At 47.2% G+C, this 7,105-nt stretch overlaps 1 long non-coding RNA gene across 1 annotated transcript in view; it reads left to right on the forward strand.

Moving 5' to 3' along the window:
- The window catches only part of LOC139262245 (uncharacterized), a 64,481-nt gene extending 57,637 nt beyond the window's left edge, over positions 1 to 6,844 (forward strand). The window contains exon 3 of the long non-coding RNA XR_011592927.1: positions 6,434 to 6,844. This is a non-coding gene — a long non-coding RNA (uncharacterized lncRNA). The remainder of the gene's footprint in view (positions 1 to 6,433) is intronic.
- Positions 6,845 to 7,105: the final 261 nt, after the last annotated feature.

The following is a 7,105-nucleotide window of genomic DNA, read 5'->3' on the forward strand; positions in this document are numbered from 1 at the left end:
AGGGAATATTATTTGAATGGGGAGAAATTACAACATGCTGCGGTGCAGAGGGACCTGGGGGTCCTTGTGCATGAATCCCAAAAAGTTAGTTTGCAGGTGCAGCAGGTAATCAGGAAGGCGAATGGAATGTTGGCCTTCATTGCGAGAGGGATGGAGTACAAAAGCAGGGAGATCCTGCTGCAACTGTATAGGGTATTGGTGAGGCCGCACCTGGAGTACTGCATGCAGTTTTGGTCACCTTACTTAAGGAAGGATATACTAGCTTTGGAGGGGGTACAGAGACGATTCACTAGGGTGATTCCGGAGATGAGGGGGTTACCTTATGATGATAGATTGAGTAGACTGGGTCTTTTCTCGTTGGAGTTCAGAAAGATGAGGAGTGATATTATAGAAACATTTAAAATAATGAAAGGGATAGACAAGATAGAGGCAGAGAGGTTGTTTCCACTGGTTGGGGAGACTAGAACTAGGGGGCACAGCCTCAAAATACGGGGGAGCCAATTTAAAACTGAGTTGAGAAGGAATTTCTTCTCCCAGACGGTTGTGAATCTGTGGAATTCTCTGCCCAGGGAAGCAGTTGAGGCTAGCTCATTGAATGTATTCAAATCACAGATAGATAGATTTTTAACCAATAAGGGAATTAAGGGTTATGGGGAGTGGGCGGGTAAGTGGAACTGAGTCCACGGCCAGATCAGCCATGATCTTGTTGAATGGCGGAGCAGGCTCGAGGGGCTAGATGGCCTACCCGTTCCTAATTCTTATGTTCTTATGTACTTCGAACAGTACTATTGTTGGAATTCACTCTACTGCATGTTGTAGGAATACTGCTTCTTGTATATATTTAATAACAATCTAACTGAAGGGTTCAGCTGACTTCACAAACCACAGAGCAAAGCTCAGTTTGTATCACCTGGTTGGTCAGACTGATGGGCTGACAGTCTCTTGAATGTGCGAGTCCATCTGAAAGGAATCTGGGTCGTTGCAAACCAGTTCTTAGCAGGTATGGATCCACAGCAGAATATCACCTCTAATTTGCGACCAACTGGAATCTCGCACAGAGGCAACGGGTTGGCTGATGTGGGAAATACAAAATTATCAAGATATACTTACCAAAAAGGGAGTGCAGCGAAGGTTCACCAGACTGATTTCTGGGATGGCAGGACTATCGTATGAGGAGAGATTGGGTCGACGAGGCCTGTATTCACTAGAGTTTAGAAGAATGAGAGGGGATCTCATTGAAACGTATAAAATTCTGACTGGGTTGGATAGATTGGATGTGGGGAAGGATGTTTGCCCTGGCTGGGAAGTCTAGAACAAGGGGTCACAGTGTCAGGATATGGGGTAGGAAATTTAGGACCGAGATGAGGAGAAATCTTTTCACTCAGACGGTGGTGAACCTGTGGAATTCTCTACTATAGAAGGCTGTGGAGGCCAAGTCACTGAATATATTTAAAAGGGAGATAGATAGATTTCTAGAAACAAAAGGCATCAAGGGTATGGGGAAAAAGTGGGAATATGGTGTTGAGATAGAGGATCAGCCATGATCATATTGAATGGCGGTGCAGACTCGAAGGGCAGAATGGCCTACTGCTCCTATTTTCTATGTTTCTATCATACTGGTGCAGCAGGAGTATTCATTTGTAGTTGGAGATTAAGCAAATTGTTGGGGCAGAGTAGAGGGATCTTTACTCTGCATCTGCTTTTGTTATACCTTGATTACATCGGATATACGGCACAGAAACAGGCCATTCGGCCCAACCAGTCCATGCTGGTGTTTATGGTCCACTTGGGCCTCTTCCCACCTTTCCTCATCAAAATCTATCCGTATACCCCTCTATTCCCTTCTCCCCCATATGCTTGTCTAGCCCCCCTTAAATGTAACTATACTACTCACTTCAACCACTTCCTGTGGTAGCGAGTTGCACATTCTCACCACTCTCTGGGTAAAGAAGTTTCTTCTGAATTCTCTATTGGATTTCTTGGTGACTATCTTATATTGATGGCCTCTAGTTATGCTCTTCCCCACAAGTGGAAACATTCTCTCTGTCGCCACTCTTTCAGAACCTTTCATCATTTTAAAGACCTCTATGAGGTCACCCCCTCAGCCTTTTTTCAAGAGGATAGAGACCCAGCCTGTTCATCCTTCCCTGATATGTATACTCTCGCATTTCTGGTAGCATCTGAATTCTGATAGTGGGTACCAAAATGGGAAGCATATATCCCTTGACAAGCACATAAGTTCACATCAAAAGTCAAAAATAGTCGAAATGAGTACGTGGTGTATCACCAAGATATGCTCATGGTGCCATAACTGGAAGATGGCAGTTTAACCTGCAGTTGATTGTGGGAAACTTAGATTACAATCTAAGGAGGTAAAAGCACGGTTAAATAAAGAGATGTGAAATGTTGAACAGATAATAATGGTGAGAGGATTTGGCACTCAAGGAACTCACTGCAGTTGTGGGAGGTGCAGCTCAGTGAGAGGATGGAAAGTTCCAACAATATAGCAAAAAATCAAACTAGACTTGCCAATGACACCTTTCTCATTAGGCATGATGTGGGAAGCACGGGATTAACGTGAATGTTGTTTTGAAACACTGTAGCTATGTTACAAGGCATGATGGGAAGCTTTACCAACACAGACAGAAGCATAGTGTCAGCAGTTAATAGGTAACAGTTGATATAAATACGTTTCATGATACCTTGTTACAGACTGGAAAGATTAGAGAGACAAAAGTGATGATGGCCCAAATTGAAATAGTAATGCCAGGAGTTAGAAAAACTCCTAATGAAAAATAGCCCATCATCCATTTTGTGTCTCTAATCTGCCTTCCAACCAATCACAGACCTTCCCTTTTGTTCTTTCTTTCCCTCCCCCTTTCAGTGCTTGTTAAGTGTCATGTATTCAACCAGCATTGTAAACCATGTATAAACTGACCTAAGTTGTACACCGTGAGAACACTGACCACTAGGTGGGAGACACTCCTAACCTGGACCTTCAGGTGTAAAAGGGGAAGCTCCACCCACCTTCATCACTTGTGTGCTAAGGAATAAAGGACAGGTCACAGACTGACCTTCTCTCAAGCATGGGCCTCGTGTGCATTTATACTGTATAGTAAGGACGTAACATTAAGAATCCGTTCTTTCCGGACACTCTCCATGTCATGTATGTAACCTTTATGTAACAACACTGCAATACTGTAATAACGTAAGAAATGCACACCTTGACCACAGGGGGTGAACTTGTGGGAGACACTCCTCACCTGGTCATCCAGGTATATAAAGGGAGGTCCTACGCAGGGTCATCACGTCTTGGTCCTGTGAATAAAGGTTCAGGTCCATAGAATGTGCCTCGTGTGGATTTGTGGTATTGTGTAAAGACTTTACATTGGCGACAAGAAATGGGAATCAATGACCCACGATAAATGGCCACCGGCAGCACAGATGAACGGTACTGTGTTGGTGATGACTGGGGCGATTTCATTGAGAGGCTCCAGCAGAGTTTTGTCATAAAGGACTGGCTGGGAGACGCAGCGGCCGACAAGCGAAGGGCTCATCTGCTGACCAGTTGTGGACCTAAGACTTACGCGCGCATGAAAGACCTGCTAGCAACCAAGAACTGGCCGACGAATCTAAACTACTGACCACCATCACCACGCACAAGGGACTGTTTGTTTACAACAGGTGTCCGTTTGGCATTCGCTCAGCGGCCGCGATTTTTCAAAGAAACATGGAAAGCCTGCTCAAATCCATTCCAGGAACAATAGTATTTCAGGACGACATCCTCATCACTGGTCGTGACACCGAGGAACACCTCCACAACCTGGAGGAGGTGCTACGCTGACTGGACCGGGTAGGCTTGCGACTCAAGAAGTCTAAATGTGTGTTCTTAGCTCCCGAGGTCGGGTTTCTGGGCAGGAGGGTTGCTGCAGATGGGATTCGCCCACCGAATCCAAAACAGAGGCGATTTGACGAGCGCCCAGGCCCTGCAACACATCGGAGTTGCATTCATTTCTGGTACTCTTGAACTATTTCGGGAATTTTCTGCCGAACTTAAGCACATTGTTGGAGCCGCTACACGTGCTCCTACATAAGGGTTGTGATTGGTTTTGGGGGGACTGTCAGGAATGGGCTTTCAATCGGGCGCGGAACCTACTTTGTTCAAATAAGTTGTTGACCCTGTACGACCCCCGTAAGAAATTGGTTCTGACATGTGATGCATCGTCCAATGGGGTTGGGTGCATGTTGCAGCAGGGTAATGCTGAGGGCCAACTACAACCTGTGGCTTATGCCTCCAGGTTGCGCTCTCAAGCTGAACGGAGATATGGGATGGTTGAGAAGGAAGCACTCACATGTGTCTATGGGGTGAAAAAGATGCATCAATACCTTTTTGGCAGGAGGTTTGAATTAGAAATGGACCACAAGCCGTTAACCTCCCTGCTGTCAGACAGCAAGGCCGTCAATGCCAATGCATCAGCTCGCATACAGCGATGGGCTCTCACGCTCGCTGCATATGACTACACCATACGGCACCAGCCCGGCACCGAAAATTGCGCTAACATGCTCAGCAGGCTTCCACTGGCCACCACTGAGGGGGCAGTGGAGCAAACCATTGAGATGGTCATGGCTGTCGATGCCTTTGACAGCGCAGGCTCCCCCATCACAGCCTGCTAGATCAAAATCTGGACCAACAAAGATCCCCTCCTATCCTTGATTAAGAAATGTGTCCTGACTGGGGATTGGGTGCCTGCACACGGAGCTTGCCCTGAGGAGGTCAGACCGTTTCACTGACGGATGGATGAGCTCTCCATCCAAGCCGACTGCCTACGATGGGGCAGCCAGGTCGTCATGACCCAGAGGGGCAGGGAAGCATTCATCAGGGAACTCCACAGGGATCGTGCTGATGAAGGCCATTGCCCAGTCACATGTGTGGTGGCCGGGAATTGATTCAGACCTGGAACACTGTGTTCGTAGGTGCACGACGTGTGCTCAGCTAGGTAATGCCCCCAGGGAGGCCCCGCTCAGCCCGTGGCCCTGGCCTACCAGGCCATGGTCACGTATTCACGTAGACTACGCGGGCTCGTTCATGGGAAAAATGTTTCTCATTGTGGATGAGAAATGGATCGAGTGCATCATTTTGAAGTCGTGCACGACATCCACCACCGCCATAGAGAGTCTGCACGCGGTCTTTGCGACCCACGGCTTGCCGGACATCCTTGTTAGCAATAATAGCCCATGTTTCACAAGCTACGAATTCCGGGAGTTCATGTCGGGGAATGGCATTAACTATGTAAGGACAGCACCGTTCAAGCCGGCCTCCAATGGCCAGGCGGAACGTGCGATCCAAATCATAAAGCAAGGCATGGTCCGGATTCAAGGACCCTCCCTTCAATGCCGCCTATCACGCCTCCTGCTGGCCTATAGTCCCGACCGCACTCGCTCACGGGGGTCCCACCCGCGGAGCTACTCATGAAACGAACACTCAAAACTTGGCTGTCCCTCATTCATCCAGTCCTGTCCGACATTGTTGAAGGCAAGCACCAGTCCCGAAAACGAGTACCATGAGCGAAATTCAAGGGGGAGATGTATAGAAATTGATTACCCCGTATTTGTTCTCAATCATGCTTTGGGGCACAAATGGCTTGAGGGTACTGTAATAGACAAAGAGGGGAATAGGGTCATAATGGTTAAACTTAACAATGGGCAGATATGCCACAAGCATCTGGACCAAGTAAAAAAAAGGTTCAGCATGGACAGTGAGAAACCTGAGGAAGATCATGAGGTGGTATTCACACCACCGCCAGTGAACAAGCAACAAGAACATTCAGCAGCATGCACAATCCCTGCGGTCAGCCCGGAATCACCACAGGTGACAGACACGCATACCAAGGCTCAACAACCAGGGTCCCAACTGTGGCGCTCCATGAGAGAGCGCAGACCACCCGAGAGACTTAACCTATGATTCCAATAAGATGTTGAGGGGGAGGCGATGTCATGTATGTAACAACACTGCAATACTGTATATATGTAAAAAAATGCACATCTTGACCACAGGGGGTGAACTTGTGGGAGACACTCCTCACCTGGTCACCCAGGTATATAAAGGGAGGTCCCACGCAGGGTCATCACTTCTTGCTCCTGTGAATAAAGTTTCAGGTCATGGAGTGACCTTGTCCATAGAATGTGCCTCGTGTGGATTTGTGGTATTGTGTAAGGAATTCACACTCCAGTTCTGACGAAGGGTCATCGACCCGAAACGTTAACTCTGCTTCCTCTCCACAGATGCTGCCTGACCCGCTGAGATTTACAGCATTTTCTGTTTTTATTCCAGCATCCGCAGTATTTTGCTTTTCATCAAGTGAATCTTAATGTCAGGTGATCTTAGCTGTGATACTTTTGTGGTTTAAAAGCCTGCTCTCATTCTCCATCTCAGCACTCGTGAAAAAATGGCTACTCGGAGGGAGGCTGGTGCCCTTTTAAATGGATCACAGCGAGGAGTCGGGCCTCAAGGAATGGATAAGAATGACTGCAAGAGGAGAAAAAACAGACCTTGAGATAAAAAGGAAACATGAGAAGCTAGTTGCGCTAATAAACACGAAGATTGAGAACTGAGCTTCTGAACGGTAGGCTGATGGAAGGGGTAACAGATGCAGTGAAGTCTTGTGTACTGAATCCTGAGAATTGCGATCACTTGAACTGAAACTGTTCCCTTAGTTCTTGGCTGAGTGGTACCTGAAGCAAAACCACCAACAGCTAAACATTTGACTTCTACCCTTGCTTTCATGTCCACTACAAGAGGGATTTTCGTTTTAACGATGTAAACCTTCTAAAAGTATAACATAACACGACAGATCTAGAATTTCACCCCTACAATTTGATTTGATAACAAGATCACAATAAAATTGCCTAGATAGAGGCCAAGATGAGATTAGCCATGATCTTATTGAATGGCGGAGCAGGCTCACGTGGACAAATGGCCTACTCCTGTTCCTATTTCTTCTGTTACAGTCCCTCACTACCCGGTCTGGGCCTACACCTGACTCCAGTCCCTCACTACCCAGTCTGGGCCTACACCTGACTCCAGTCCCTCACTACCCAGTCTGGG

The sequence above is a fragment of the Pristiophorus japonicus genome, chromosome 4 (genome assembly GCF_044704955.1).
Source record: "Pristiophorus japonicus isolate sPriJap1 chromosome 4, sPriJap1.hap1, whole genome shotgun sequence".
Classification (NCBI taxonomy): Eukaryota; Metazoa; Chordata; class Chondrichthyes; family Pristiophoridae; genus Pristiophorus; species Pristiophorus japonicus.